The 17,130-nt window shown below is 33.1% G+C and overlaps 1 protein-coding gene across 1 annotated transcript in view; it reads right to left on the reverse strand.

Annotated features, from left to right (window-relative positions):
• Nucleotides 1-17,130, reverse strand: part of LOC118188251 (tyrosine-protein phosphatase Lar-like) — a 1,537,039-nt gene that overhangs the window by 1,171,894 nt on the left and 348,015 nt on the right. Inside the window, exon 3 of the mRNA XM_085815767.1 lies at nucleotides 6,372-6,509. The gene's annotated coding sequence lies outside the window, so the exon portion shown is untranslated. The remainder of the gene's footprint in view (nucleotides 1-6,371; nucleotides 6,510-17,130) is intronic.

A 17,130-nucleotide genomic window follows, 5' to 3' on the forward strand; every position in this document is an offset into this window, starting at 1 on the left:
GTACGAATGCCATGTCACACGGACGACATTTCTTGCTGAGCCGAGAATCAATATCAAGAAAAGTAGTTGAAGTGTGTCACTTATTCGTTTAAATATATCTGGACGGCTCACAATGTCAGTAACTGTATTAGAAATTTTGGACTGAAGGGTTTACTATTAATTATATGTACTGAGATTTTAAAATTAGTATAATCTTCTTGGATTGATAAAAAGATTACTATAAAGGGAAGCAAATGCTGAATCCTCTGTAGTGACTTTTAAGGTTTTACAATTTATTAATTGCAATAAAAATAATTAGAAAATGATCATCTTACAGTTTCTGGTTATTAGTTATCATTTGCATAAGAGGTATTTTCTTAACAAAATTTATATATTTTAATCATAAGAATGTATCTATTATTGTGGAGAAATCTCTTAATAAGGAACATTGCTTCACTAAAATGGTATTTATGTGCTCTCCCGCATATTTCTTCTAGATAAATTCCACTTGTCTGACAGTAACATCACAATAAGTCGATGAATTGTATCGTGCCGAGGACCGCAGAATTGCATCCTCCGGTAGCATAAAGATTGCCACCTCACGGATGATAGTATGACTTGTGCCTGCTGTGCCTCAATTGAGCTGTGCCTCAATTGCTGTGCCTGCTATGCCTCAATCTTTAAAATTGAGGCACAGCTGTCAGCTGTCAATTTTAAAGTAAATGGCCAAGGAGAAAAGGGACGTTATATTTCAACCAAACCAAACGAGGAGGCTTTATGCTTGCCGGTGTAGCCTATGCCACAAAGAAACTAAACATTTACAAATATACAAGATTACTCCAGGTTTCAACGAGGAAAGATACTGTAAGCAACAGCGGTAACCACTACATGGGTTAGAGTATCCAATTGTGATATAGATAATATTGATGTATGAGGCAACAAAAGCAGTAAAAAATAATAAAAATGTAGCAAAATTAGAGCAGAACTAACGGATCGCAATGCTCCATTGCTTTAATCTTCACAAAAGTCGTACGAGCAGCTTTGAATTACCTTGAGGGAAAATTCCACTTTAAAAATGTTACTAAGGTTAATAGATTTTCTTTATATTTGCAAAACTGGTAGAATAGCTATAGATAAAGATTGTATTCTTGCATCGCAAAAAAATTCAATTGACAAAATTATTCCTATTCTTAAATTTTATTTTCCAAGTTATTTTTAACTTTTAGGGGATTGTGTTTTGTACATTATATCAGTGTTTCCTAGTTGACTGTCTCCGCTGAAATGATTTTTATTTTCGTTTTATGATTCATTCACAGGATCACCAACATTGCCTCAGTGCATACTATTTCAAAACATAAATTAAATGCTTAGTTACCAGTTGCAAAATTTTTTCTCATTGCTGCATTTTCATACGACCAATCACCGCCAGAGTTGTCAGACAGCTGAATATTAGTTATACATCTCGACTTCAGCCCTAGTGAAACTACATTAAGCCGAAACTAGTTTAAAGTGGATTTAATATAGTTTAATATAGTTTTAGCCCAAACGGGCTATTAGTCTAAAAACGGGATTTTGCGTCATCCATTGTAAATGTATAATTTTAACTATTTAAAAGCAGTTCTTAAAAATATTACTTTTAAACTTTTAATCTGACAGATTTAAATAAAAATGCATTTAATTCGTGGTATTTCTAATTAAAAACATTAAATATATTTACGGAATTGCACTACATATTTTTTTTACGTTTTAAGTATATAGAAGATATATAACGTTTCCATGTTAGTCTAAATGCATATTAGTATAAATGCTTAGTGTAATGCTATTGCACTTTGGCAATTTCTATTGATGATATTCGCTGATAAACCATATTGAACTTTAAAACAGCCCTTTTTGGACGAAAATAAAAATTTGAACCCTTGCAGATTTTTAATTTTTAAAAGGATTTATTTTTATTATTTAACTTCGTTTATTCTTATTGCCAAGTCTCAGTATGTGCGTGTGTGTGTAACTTGAAAATTGGATTTATTCTCTACTTTTCATTTCTCCCATTCGCATTTCCCACCTAATTCATTATCAATGTATTTCACGCGTTCTCTTATTTAATTCTTTAGAGAATCCAGGATTTACTAATTTAACCTCAGATGTATTTTTCTCAAGGATAACTAAGAAAAAGCAACTTTTCAGCTGATTATCCACTAAACCAATTGTCTTCAAACTGTGTTCTTCGGAGTTTTAGGCTGCCATGCGACTAAATCACCAAAATCTGATGTCTACACCACATGACTTCTTTGCGCTGCCTATTAAATTATACGCAATTTTTGATGCATTTATTTTAATTATATTTCCTCGAATTAATTTAAATTAATCGATCCCTCAAAACAAGTTGAAAATGACATCAAAAATTGCCTATTCCGGTTAATTTCAAGTCAAACTTCTTAAAATTATTTTTTAACCAGTAGAAAACTTTCCCAAATATATATTATATTAGAATCTCGGCATGACATGGAAAGTTAGATTTCGTTATTTTGTCAAATAGTATTATTTTTTATAAATTTGACCTTCCTCCCCTAAAAAATTACTATTTTCGTCATCTAAAACAGAGATCGACAACCAGAGGTGCACGGACCATTGGTGGTCTGTGATAACGTTTTGCGGGTCCGAAGAAAAAGGGACATTATTTATATTTTTATGAAGATTCAGTTTAAAAAACGACGAGTAACAAAACCTATTATGGAATATCGATTATATATTTTTTTAAATTTTAGCTACTACTTTTAACGAAATTTCTTATGAATTTAGCGACGTTTCAGCTACTTTTGCAGGTGTATCTAGCGACAATTGAAAGTGAGAGTTGGCATCCATGGATATTCTGCTGTTATCAATATTAGCGAGAAATGGAATTCTCTCTCCTTTTGAATTACAAACATATGTTATTGTAGTCGTTAATAACACAGTTTTTCTTCGTGTCAATAGGCAGCTTGATGGATTTTTATGAGAACCATCTGCATTCTTGTTTATAGCTGCATCACTGGAAGTTTTCGTTTTTTTTGTTTGTCTAACTATTGATCGATGTCTCCATTGCTGAGTAAGCGATGATTATTATGTTTACAATAATTAAAAATTGGAGGCATAACACTATCAGTTTATTGACATTGCTTTACTTTTGCCGATTTGGTCTTGCTTTTCGTGAAGTTCCTTTTCAGTGATATGGAAAGAAATGTGAAGCTTCCTATACAAGAAGGTTTTACCTTTTTTTTTTTTTTTTTTTTTTAAATTCATATTAGTGGTCCGCCAAATATAAAATTATATATGTAATGATCCGTGAAGTCCTAAGGGTAGACGACCGCTGCTCTAAAACACTTGTAAAAATTGTAAGTGAAAAGTAATTGAAAGTGTGTGACTGATCAACGATTGCGAAAACAAAGGCCGAATAAGGACTGTTAAGATGGGTATACCCATATGCAAAAATTTTTAAACGTTCTACGATTAATCGTTTTTTGCATTTATACCAGATACATACATATGTACGTAGAGGCGTCACGAAAAAATTCCTTTTGAATCCATTTTAGGTAACTTTTTCAATCCATTTTGGAAAAAAGTGCCATTGTAAGTATAGACGCCAAGCAAAAAATCGTCCAAGTGTAGACAAGAGCGGTCGAAATGGATATTTTCGTTGTAAATCATAAATTAAATAGCACATGGATTGAAAACTTAAACCACTCTAAAATAAACTATTTTGTATACCTGCTTTCATGAGTAAAATTAGGGACGATGAATAAGAATTTGACTTTTATTTTTCACATAACATGCAATATTGCTTTACACTTATTTTTTAAGGATGAAAATTTAACAAAAACTGTAGTTTTATGATGCTACAAAAGCAAAAATTAGTTTACACCGAAAACGTTCATTGAAATAGATGAGAAAAGTAATCAATGAAATATGCATGAAAGTATTCTGATGTCGCACGTATATGTCTTGCGCATCGGGAACTTTTCATTAATCTGTTACTACAAGTAGTACTTTAGAGTCGGATTTAAGTTGATAACTCTTTATACTCATGTTTTCAATTTTATCGTTACATTGCATTATATCTCTTAATCCTATTTACCTTTATTAGAATTCATAGTCGTAATAAATTTACTTAAATATAAGTAAAAGCACGTAGCAACGAAAGCAGAAATTTTGAATGCCGTACCTGGATTATCATATAACTGAAAAGAGAATGAGTTTTAGAAGAATTACTTCTCTGACGCTTCTGGAAGTACATTTTATATTTTAATTATGATTACATTCCAGCTATCTCCCTTTTCGTGAAATCTTGTTTAGTAAACTTTCACCTAAAGCAGAGAAATGGAATCTAGAAAAAATGTAGCTTAAAAGCACTTTTAAACAACATTTAAATTTTATAAATGTGAATCTAGACAAAAGTCTTTATTACCATAGAACTGATTTTACCCTTGAATTACATAGTTTAGGAAGATATTAATGCTTCGCTGGTGAATATAAGATTCAATGCTTCATGAATATTTAAAACGTTTTTAGAAAATATTTTATGTTACAATTCACTGCAGTAATATTAAAGTAAGCTTACCCTCCATTTTCGCCAGAAAATGTACGTAAAAAATGGCAGATACCATAGCGTGAAACTATTATTGCCACCTAAATAACTCACGCGATGACAAAAAATAGCTTTTTCAAAATGCATTATTCGTAAACATTCCAGTTTACATCATTTAAGGAGCAAGAACTTTTCATAGATATGAAATACAGTAGCGATTAGAGAGCCAGAGTGAAGGATCAAATACTTAATAATTAAAAATGTGATTATGGTATTAAACAAACTCCAAAATAAAAACTGTTTTACAGACTCTAATAAGGAAAATTTAGACGTTAGTTGAAATACTTTATGTATAAATGAGGAAACATTTTCTAATAAAACTATAAGCCCTATTGCAGATTCCAAAAGACCCAAATAAACGATTAGGACGATTGAATAAATTGAAACAGATCAGATGAGCACTCCAATGACATTTGTGGTTGGTGTGTTTATATAAATATGAACTGACATGTTTATCCATGAGACACACTTAAAGATTTTTTACTTGCAAAACAGATCTTTTTTTTCCATAGACTTAGGTGTTACAACGATATTAGTTCTGAATGTAGTAACTCAACTATTGTTTTGGAAATTTGACTTCTCACCGACCATGATTCACTTATGAAGTTAGCTTACTACATACACGTATATACATGAATAAATAAGTATAAGTACTACATGTTTTGAAAATCCATTTCATCTCATCCAGAGAAATTAATATTTCTTTATTACAAACCAAAGTTGTAGATTTTGTGCACTTTACATTTCAAATAATAGTCCTTATGTTTGTGCAGGCCCACCAGCGGCCGAGCGGTAAAGTCGCTGAACACTGGTAGTTCGGTCCGAGGTTCGAATCCAACAAACGGGTTGGCTGCATGAGTGGTTTCGCGGTTTTCCCCATGCGTAACGTGTATACGAGCCAGTTTCCCTTAGAAAGTCCTCCACGATGGCATCCCTCCCCTTAAGCAGATAGCCCTAGTGGGCTTTGCGATAATTAAATACACCACCACCACCTTATACGTGCCACCAATTGTGATACGTAGATTAATCGTTTTTGTGATCTTTTTAAATTAAGTCTTAAATTTCCACCTACAAATTTTGTGGAAAAGTACAGAATACCGATATGAATCATATTCATATTGGAAACTATCGCGGATACTCTAAGAAAGACACAAAGAAAATAAGAAAATAGACTGCAAAAAACAGCATAAAATGCTTTATTAAGCAAAAAATAAGAGTACAACTACTGGTGAACACGAAATACGGTTTGACAAAAGCTGTTCAAATTTTTTTCACTATTTACAGTGAAGCATGCTAATACCGACCTCGTCTGGATTTCCAAACATTTTAAAAAATAGTTGAAAAATGTTTCCTTGGATTAGCAGCAGGTTGTCGATTCCCGACGGCTAATCCATAAATGAAGTGTACGCCCAGCATTCATGAAACGAAGCACGTTTTCCGCAAGACGTCGCAAGCATTAATGAAAAAGCCAGAGTTCCAACCTGATGGCGGTGGCATACAACATCACCTATCCATTTCTTGTTTTGCTTTCCTACACGAATATGATTCTTATTGATATTTTCTCTCTTCCTCGAAGATTATATACATAGTTTTGAGATACCCTGCACATTAGAATTAAGCAATCCTGTATTTATCGAGCTCGTTAAAACAGATTTTAGACAATTTTTAAAAGCGAGAACCTTATCTTAACAAAATATAATATATTTAATCATCAATTATAATGACATATTAAAATCCTAGTTTCATCACAGATATATAATAATAAACTTACCTTAATTTAAGAGCGGTATAATTTATCACATTTACTTGATATGAAACACCCAAAATTTATTTCTCTTGCTAGCAGTGGCACGTAGATATATATTTTATATAATGTCTTTTTCTCATAACTCCAAATGCAAAGTAATCTCTGAAAATAGAATAAAAGTAATTCATTATTAACTTGTATTTAATTGTAAAAAATTGAACATGCTGTATGAGTGTGGTGCACAACTTAGTTTAATAGGTAACTGTAATTTACATTAGTACAATTTACCTTTCAGATGCTTATAACAACAAAGACAAAAACTATACATGAGTAATCTTACACAACATTCTTAACTGTGTCTTTCATGTAATGTGCACAACTATAGCGAAATATTAAAAAAGACAAAGTTAATGCTCTGAATTTCCTAAAAGACTTGACCTAAGTCTTAGACATGAAAGGTAAGTTCATAATGAGAAGGATAGCGCACTATTGTATTGTAGAAATATTTCCATTTATACCTTACATATTTATGAGCGAAAATATTTGTTTTCCTCTCTTAGATATTCAGTCATTTATAAACAAATATCCAAATAATTTGATCTCGTTATAAATGCATCAGATGTTAAGCTTTATCAAAATTTTCGCCTATAAATTATAACATCAACTTGTCAGGCATAATAGTTTTACTTCTATTCCTGAGTTTAAATCTTGATACATTGTTTTCTGCAAGTGGTTTTATAAAACGTACAAAATATATTTATTTTTAGATTAATTTTACTGTAAGCTATTTATTATGAAACATTGTTTATATGTAAATACGGACAAAGTAAAAAGCATGAAGGAAATGTATACAAATTTGTGGAAACTGTTTTTGATTGAAATAGGGCTTTTTTACGTGATAGATATAAAAAAAGAAGAAAAAATTAATTTCAATATGTTGAGTAAAATAAGAACTTGATTGAAAACAAAATTTCAGTTTTAAAGATCCCCCGTTTGTTTCTGCATTTTGGAATCTAGGTGTTATGCAATATTAAAAATAAATTTTCTTTACGACCCTTAAGTTAAAAATAATACTTGTTACGGATATGTTACTAAGAGGTGTAGATTGATTTTTTATTAGCTCACGAATAACTGAATTTTCTAGCATTGAAGTTAAACTGCTGCATGTTCAATCGATTGATTACAATGTGCTCTTGCATTTCTGACCTATTTCGAAAACGAACGGATTTCGTCGCGTATTAAAACTTAAATTTTTTAATCGCTTGAAAACGAAATATGTTCTTAGAGTCTACTATATGATCACCAGAGGCTGACCTTCATCTGGAGTACACCTTGCAGTGATATCTGCTCCAACTCAAGTACACTGTTATATATCTACGTAACCTAGTCTAAAGTGATAAAACACGACTCACGCCATATTTCATATGGCACTTATGTATTATTGCAACCACCTTAGTAGAAGTCGCCAAATTTTCAAAAAGTGTCAAATTCTGCATAATAATTCTTCAGGCAATCAAACTCATAACAACCTTTCAGTCAAGTAACGACCAATATCGTAAGCATTTTTTTTTTTTTGTTTAATGCCAATTATTATTATTCAATATGGACTGCAAGTCCAACTGGTTTTATAAAGATATGTGATATTGTTTACGATAAAATTATTTTTATAATATATGCTTGTCGAATTTGCCAGCTATGAAAGAAACTGCGGGGAAAATTTCTGCAGGAATACAGAATTTTGCCGTAAAACCTTTCAAACGAATAACGTTTTAAAGGAATAAAGTAACGTTACCGAATATTGTTTACGATAAAATTATTTTTATAATATATGTTTGTGGAATTTGCCAGCAATGAAAGAAACTGCGGGGAAAATTTCTGCAGGAATACAGAATTTTTCCGAAAAACCTTTCAAAGGAATAACGAGAATTTGCCGTTTGGTAGTTAGTCGAGCTTGCCGAGGTTTGCGAGATGCTGCGTCCCTGCAATTCTCTGATGTTTTTGAGCGAAAACAGATCTATGTATATTTGGGGCGAATAGCGTAAGCAAATTACAGGAAGATTTGGAAGTGAATGTAAATGTTCGGTTTCAAATGCATCACGTAATTCATATTTAATAACTAAAATCTGTGCTTTAAATTGCTAAAGTATGTTGAGTTTTCATTTGTTGACAATATTTGCCAACTGTTGATAAATTTTGATATTTCGGAAATCTTTTTAAAAGGTCACAAAAATCACTAACTTTTACCCATCAAGTATTTTTTGCTTTTTCATCTGTAAGTAATCCCCAAATTGCACCAAGTAGGTTGCGTTAATGCGTAAGTATCTTTCATATATATTTGCCTCAAGATGTGCCAACCAGCGCATGAAACATATCTTTATTTTTAAAGGCCATATATTTGTCCTGCTAGAAATGGCTGCCTGGAAAGCGGACTTGCTAAATATGGTGTGACTCTCTGAGCAAAGTATCCTTGTAATTCTATTGCCTTCAATTCTGCTTCTCAGATGTCTTCAGTTTTTTTTTATATTCACTTATATTGACTAAAAGTTACTTCTTTAAATATTGCTGAGTTATATTCCTCACCACTTCTTCACTCCAGTTAACTTACACAAACACAATTTAAATTTCAGCAAACGTTTCCTGTCTACTCTTAATAATAATAGTTTTAATACAACAAAAGCAGTTGTTGTGTAATTTGAAGAAAAAGGCTAGAGGGCGCTGTTGCTCGCTTAGTTGTGAGAGAATAAAGTTTGTTCATGTTGAAGGCGGCGGCCTAAGAATACGCTCTGTATATAGTAATTAAAATATTGTTTAAAATGTAAAAGTGTTAAAATTAGTAAACTCACTGAACCACCATCATCTGATTTGGAGATGCACATAATTATTAAATGGTGCATCGGCGTAAGGAATTAAGGCTTTGTGAAGATTTTAGGTGTTCGATCCAAGTGTTTCGATTTCAATGGATATTTCATATTCAAGTGACAATGGAATTCCAAATAAAGGTAGGGAAATCTTAAATTAATTATTTAGTGATTATTTGTAGTACATTAGTAAGTATTTATTATTGCTGTCGTGGGTGTATTTAAATTAAATAAAATGGAAGAGAAGTTAGATAGATTGAAACGTAAACGTTCCACATTGAGATCGTCTGTTACTAGGTTAATTAAAGTGATTGAAGATAAATTAAAAATTGAAGGAGAGGAAAATTCGATTAAAGAATTACGGGAATTGTTTGAATTATTAACCGAAAAGAAAAATAATTTGAGAATGCTTGATGATGAAATACAAGAGTTAATTGATGTTAGCTTAATTGAAGAAGATTGTAGTATAAGCGAAGAATACAATGACAAATGTATAATTGCTTGTAGTCAAATAAAGCAGTTCCTAGGTACGGTTACCGCAGTACCGCCAGCGAGGAATCCCCAAAGTTCTGATTTAAACCAGTCTAGTGGTAATGGAATTTTGCATGTAAGTTCCAGTTCTAGTGGGAGTAGTACCCTGAAATTACCAAAATTAATGATTGATAAATTTTGGGGAGACCCCAAACAATGGAATGAATTTTGGAATAGTTTCGAAAATTCGATACATAAAAACGAAACGCTTTCAAAAATACAAAAATTTGTATACTTAAAAACATTCTTAACGGGACAAGCTTCGAATGTTGTGTCAGGCTTTGAGTTAACAGAAAGTAATTATGATAGTTGTGTAGCATTACTAAAGGACAGATATGGTCGAAAAGACCTGATCATTAATTCATTCATGAATAAAATTCTCAATTTAGAAGCCGTTAAAAATCTGCTAACGTAAAGGCTTTACGTAAATTATATGACGAATTAGAAGTTTCGATTCGTAATTTGGAAACTTTAGAAGTAACTTCTGGTTCATATGGACATTTATTAATTCCAATATTATTAAAATTAATTCCTGACGATTTAGTTTTGGAATTTAATCGGCAAAGACGATCGAAAGATAAAGTTGAAGTTTCGGAATTAACACAATTTATTAAAACGGAAATAGAATGCAGGGAAGTTTCAAATCTAGTACTAAGCGGAAGGAAAAATCCTGTGCCTCCGCGAGTCGATCAATCAAAATATGAAACTAGAAAATATGTAAAAAATACACCCACGGCTGCATTTCATACTGCAGTTAACCGAAAATGCATCTTTTGTGATAATTTGCACGAGTCATTTAAATGCGAAGTGAATGTTTCTGATAAATTAAAGAAACTAAGATCCGAAAACCGCTGCTTTTCTTGTTTTAAAAAATTCCATACATCAGAAAGGTGCAGAAATAAAACTAAATGTAATAAATGTGGCGGTATGCATCACAATGAATCGATTTGTACTAATAAATCCCTTGTAAACAAAAAGTTGGAACAAGGTTATTCCAAAAATGAAACTGAATCTCTGACTTTGAATTCTGAGGAAAGAAATAAAGTTCAAAACTTAAAATTGATTGCTTCTGCTCCTCAAGGTGATAATAATAATGACTGTAATGCCAGGGAAATATTATTACAAACTTGTACAGTTTATGCTTGTTCTAAGTATAAATCAAAATTAACTAGATTAATTCTTGATCAAGGCAGTCACAGATCCTTTATAACGAAAAAATTGGCCGACCATTTAAAACTTACTCCAATCCGTTATGAAAGACTTTCTGTTTATTCATTTGGTGCGACGAAGGCAATGAATCATTCCTATCCGGTCGTTGAAATCGAAATTCAGAATTGGAAACAAAATAATAAAATAAAAATTGAATGTTTGATCTCGGATGTTATTTCCTCGGCGTCCATCAGTGTGCCAAGTAAACAAATTGCAGACTTCATGGAGCATATGGGGTTGCAGATCGCCGATTGCGCAAGAAAAAATAACATAGATGATGAGATATTAATTGGGGGGGATGAATTCTGGAATGTAGTTTATTCTGAAAGAATTAAAATATCTGAAGGGTTGTACGCAGTCAGTTCTGTGTTTGGTTGGGTTGCCGCAGGAATCGAGAAAAATAAAACAAACAAAAATTGTTCTGAAAATTTAGCGGTAATGACAAACACTGTTGTGTTGAAAGATTTAAAAGGTTTTTGGGAATTAGAACATATGGGAATTAATAATTCTGATGATTATTCCGATATTGACTGCGAAATAGTAGACCAGTTTGAAAGAAATTTGTAGTTTAAAAACGGAAGATATGAGGCAAATTTAATCTGGAAATACAGTCCGAATAATTTAGGAAATAATTTTGAGGTAGCTAAGAAACGATTCGCAAACCTTCACAATAAACTAAGTAAAACTCCGGAGATTTTTCGGGAATATAAAAATATAATTGAGAACCAGATATTAGAAGGAATTGTGGAGGAATGTCCAAATAATGATACAAATTTGGGATATTTTATGCCGCACCGAGCAGTGATACGACCTAGTGAAACTACTAAGGTAAGAATTGTGTACGATGCTAGCTCAAGGACAGAGGACACGAATTCGTTAAATGACTGCCTTGAATCGGGACCTAATCTAAATCCAAATATACTAGACATTATGTTAAATTTTCGTAAGTTTAAGATAGCGTTTTGTGGAGACGTTGAAAAAGCCTTTTTGATGATAGGAATTGCTGAAGGTGATAGAAAATTTCTAAAATTTCTTTGGTTTAATTAAAATAATGACTCCTTTAAGATTATGCAAATGTGTCGCGTAGCTTTCGGTTTGACTATATCTCCTTTCATTTCGGCCGCCACTATAAAATATCACATTCGCAAATATAAAGATAAAATGCCGGACAGTTTCCAAATGTTAAATTCTTCTGTCTATGTCGATGACCTATATTTTGTAGCAGGAACGGTTGAAGATGCATATCTGTTATCTGTAGATGCGGTTAATATATTTAAGGATGCTGGGATGAATTTCAGAAAATAAAGAACTAATTCTAAAGCATTAAACGATTTATGGGTCTCAAATGGGATTAAGGAATCAGATAACAAATTAACTAGTGAATCGAATTTCTTAGGCATGATTTGGAATTCCATTGAAGACAATATAAAGTTAAATTTAAAAAATTTAATTGACTTTTCTACTGGAAACGATTTTGCTACAAAAAGGAAACTTTTGCAAAGCATCGCCCAAATATACGATCCATTTGGATTTATTGCACCCTTTGTTATTCGGGCAAAAATTATAATGCAAGAAATCTGGTGTTCCGGTTCTGACTGGGATGAGGTCCTTCCTGCAGAGATTAAGGACAAGTTCAACATTTGGCGGGAGGAACTTAATGATTTAACTGAAATATCGATACAGAGAAATTTCTTTGATGACGATCCAATGAATATAAGCCTTCACCTATTTTCGGACGCTAGTCCTAAAGCATATGGGGCCATCTCATATTTCAGATATTGTACGAGTGATCCTAAAATTAAAACTTCCTTTATCATGTCGAAATGCAGAGTTGCACCTTTAAGAGCAATCACGCTTCCTCGTTTAGCGTTAATGGGAGCACTCATGGCTGCTCGAATGTATAAATATTTGAAAAAATTGTTTGGTGATTTAATTGAGGATGTTTATTTTTGGAGTGATTCCGAAATCGCCATTACTTGGATTAAAGGTTCGCCAAATAATTGGAAACCATTTATCGCCAATCGTGTTACAGAAATACAGAGTATATGCAACAAAAAATTGTGGAACCATTGCGAAGGGAAACAAAATCCTTCCGATTTACTAACTCGAGGAATTAGTGCTCAGTCACTAATTAAGAATGATTTGTGGTGGCATGGGCCACACTGGTTACGTTTTCCTATTGAAAACTTTCCAAAATAAAAGAAATTAAAACCAAATTCAGAATCGTTGGAGTTAAGAAAAAGTATTATTTTGACTGCACCTGTAATTAACAATGAATCCCCAATTTTGCATATAGAAAAATTCAGTTCTTTAGGAAAATTACTTCGAATTACTGCCTATGTATTTAGATTTATTGGGAGGCTTCGGAAAAGGTCCACAGAGAATGGACCTTTAAGTGCTTTTGAGATTAAAGCAGCTGAACATTATTGGGTAAAAATTACGCAACGAGAATCGTATCAAGCGGAAATAATTAAGTTATCAAATAAAAAATCAATTCTCGATTCTTCCATCTACTCCCTTAATTCAAGGCTTGATGAGGAGGGAATTCTTCGGTTGAAAGGTCGCATTCAATTTGCAGACTGTCACGAGAATTTAAAACATCCTATTCTATTACCCTCAAAATGCAAGTTTACCGAGTTGATCATCACGGACTCGCATGAAAGGGTATTCCATGCTGGAGTTAATTCGACACTAACTCAGATCAGAAACAAATATTGGATCATTAAGGGAAGACAGCGTGTTAAGACTATCATCAGCAAATGTGTGATATGCAAACGATATAGTGCTCGTCCGGGGTACAGGATATCGCTCCACTTCCTCCAGACAGAATCCAAGAGGCGCCTCCATTTGCTGTGACCGGGTTGGACTTCGCCGGTCCATTTTTTACGAAAGACAGGCAAGGTAAAGTTTACATGCTGTTGTTAACGTGTGCGGTCACTCGTGCCTTACATATAGAGATAGTAACTGATCTCAGCACTGAAAGTTTTTTGCTAGCTTTCCGAAGATTTTTAGCTCGCCGAGGACTGTGTACCACTGTGTATTCCGATAATGCCAAGACTTTTAAAAGAGCTGATAAAGAATTAAAAATTAGCTGATAAAGAATTGGAAATTTATTATTGAGAGGGGTCCATGGTGGGGAGGGTTTTGGGAGCGTATGGTACGAACCATAAAATCCAGCTTGCGAAAAATTATTGGTCGATCATCCCTTACTGTGAAAGAGCTTGAAACAGTGCTCATTGAAATCGAGGCAATGATTAATTGTAGACCAATTACCTACGTGTTTACCGATCCCAATAAACCTTCTCCACTAACACCCTCTCATTTTCTGGTTGGTAGACGATTGCTATCTCTGCCTGCTAATAAAATAACATCAAATAATTTGATTGGGTCAAGAAATTCAATTATTAAACGATATAAATACCATCAAGATATTTTAAATTATTTTTGGAAGCGTTGGAGATCAGAATATCTTTTTAATCTGAGATCTGCCAATATTTGTCCTCCACACTCTAACGCATCTCAGTTTAAAATCAACGATATTGTCTTGATTCATGACGACAAACATCCCAGAAATCTTTGGACAATAGGTAAAATTTTGGAATTAATGCCAGGCAGAGATGGTAAAATAAGATCTTGCATAATTAAAACACCTACTGGTACCTTTAAAAGGCCTATACAATTGTTATATAATATGGAACTTAACTAATGTTTGTATTTTGTATTTTTAGGTTTGATTCTCCTGACCTTGCTGATAGGTATCATTTAATGTTTTGTAAAATTTTATGTGCTTATAATTATGTATGCATGTTTGTTATATTTAACCATTTCTCCAGGATTTATTGTCGAAATATTAATTGAATATTCTAGAATATATTATTGAAAGATGAACTCTCCACCGAGTTCAGGTGGGGAGTGTTGTGTAATTTGAAGAAAAAGGCTAGAGGTCGCTGTTGCTCGCTTAGTTGTGAGAGAATAAAGTTTGTTCATGTTGAAGGCGGCGGCCTAAGAATACGCTCTGTATATAGTAATTAAAATATTGTTTAAAATGTAAAAGTGTTAAAATTAGTAAATTCACTGAACCACCATCATCTGATTTGGAGATGCACACAATTATTAAAGCAGTAATTCACATATTGAAGATGTGATTATTTATCGACATTAACTTTTAACACTTTGGGCAACTTAGCTTGAAATTTACAGTTATTGACTTGTAGAGACACTAGGTTTTTTCGAAGCAGGAGTCCTGAAAAATGAGCAATGCCCTCGCCGGGACTCGAACCTCGGACCTCTCGAATACGCGTCGATTGTGCTGACCATTACACCATAAAGGCATGCTAAGAAGGCGGGAGAAATACCTTATGACGTGGAGGGAGTTGCTTTCCTCTCTCTTTGATATATACTGTCAAATAAAAGAGTCTCGAGTTTACCAATCATCTTCAGCAGCCCCTTGAATGACATCAAAACAGAGCCGCATCTTATACCCATCAATGTCCGAACTTTTACAGGGCAGTTGAAGCATAGTCATCATTCTTGTAAAATAAAGCTTTACAAACAGATCCCGATCCTATATTGAAAGAGTCATTAAAAGTTTCTCAGATGCAGAATTTTGGTAACTACACATAATCTGAGTTTTTATTAAGTCTGATGTGGGGTTCTAATGTCACATTCTTTATTTAGCATATTATGACAACTATACAGCGCAATACATTGAAAATTTTGAACTATTTATTTCTTTATTGCCATACCAATTCCTATTGCCTCATGTGCATTCAAGTCAAATTTTAGAATATTCTGACCAGTGGTTCTTTTTTTACAGTTTTTTAAAAGTGAAACTTTAATAATAATTGCTCTGTTTTAATGTATTTACAGCGTTTTAAAAGTAAAACTTTAATAATAATCACACTGTTTTAATGTCTTCAGGGATCAGGCTATATAAACCGTCTCACCTATCTCTAAAAGGGCAGCGATCTGAAAATGTAATCACGAAACTGGATGATGCAAGTCTGTTAAGTGAGCAGAGCTGTTGCAATTTAAACACGATCTTATCTTCATACATTTATTAAACTGGGATAAAAAGATCTGTATGTAGACGCTTAACAGAAATTGTATTCTACAATCTTTTTCAAACAAAATTTATTAATATATGTAATATTAAAAGCGCAAGGAAAACCCGGAGCAGTGTCGATGTTTGCTTAGATCCATATTGAAGAAGAATTTTGATTGTGTAGTATTTAAAGAACTTGGCAGTCGAGGCAGTTTTAATTCCATTTTTATTTCCAATTGATATTTGTGGCCACAATCACTTGGTACTCTAGTCGTGCCTTTCCACAGAAGATTTACATTTTTGATATTGCTGAGATAGAAAGCAAGTCAGAGAAATTACATCTTAGCAAAGTAGAGAGCAAAAGCTGAAGTGCGTAGTTATGAAAGATGGAAGCACGCGAAGAGAAAGGTTTTGGTTTACAATTCGGTGATTGGTCGTCAAGAGGCATCTGGTATTAACGGTTACGTAAGATCGCATGATTAATTTGAATGACGCAATGCAGATAAGTTATTACGATTTTAGAATAGAGAGGAAGAATTAATGTTTATAGTTATATTATAATTCTGATTCATACATTTTTATCTTACATATATATATATTTAGGTGCATAACTAATGCCCATAATAATAATAAAGCAGATTTAAAGAAATTTTGATGCTAATCATGTCCAGACGGCCGCCAGTTAAGCATTGAATACTCGCGATCTGGGTAACTAATAATTCCGCGGTTCTGTATTTACATTAACTATTGGTATAAAGGGCGGAAGGTCATCGAAAACGGAACAATAACACAAGTAAATAATGATTAACTAAACTATAACTAACAAAGTACATATTTTAAACCAAAATTTGCATTAATAAACCAGTATCCCCTCCAAAGTCAGGACAGTTTGTTACCTGAGCATTTGCAAAGAAGTGCCCGAACCATTGGTCACAGGGGTCACCCAAAACGCTGGCTAGGCTTCATCACAGGGGGAGACGAATTACACCCGAGAAGGGGGTACCTCCATCCTAATTTTGAAGAATATCTCGGGGACAATATAGGAGGGTCTTCTATCCTCGGATACTAGGGAAGGTGGTTACTTCCTCAGCCATCAACCTCTCAAGAGAACGTTCGTATAGACAATTTCAAGCACCACTAT

Source organism: Stegodyphus dumicola, chromosome 4 (genome assembly GCF_044657685.1).
Source record: "Stegodyphus dumicola isolate Sdum_Otavi_A_Nest chromosome 4, ASM4465768v1".
In the NCBI taxonomy this organism is placed as follows: Eukaryota; Metazoa; Arthropoda; class Arachnida; order Araneae; family Eresidae; genus Stegodyphus; species Stegodyphus dumicola.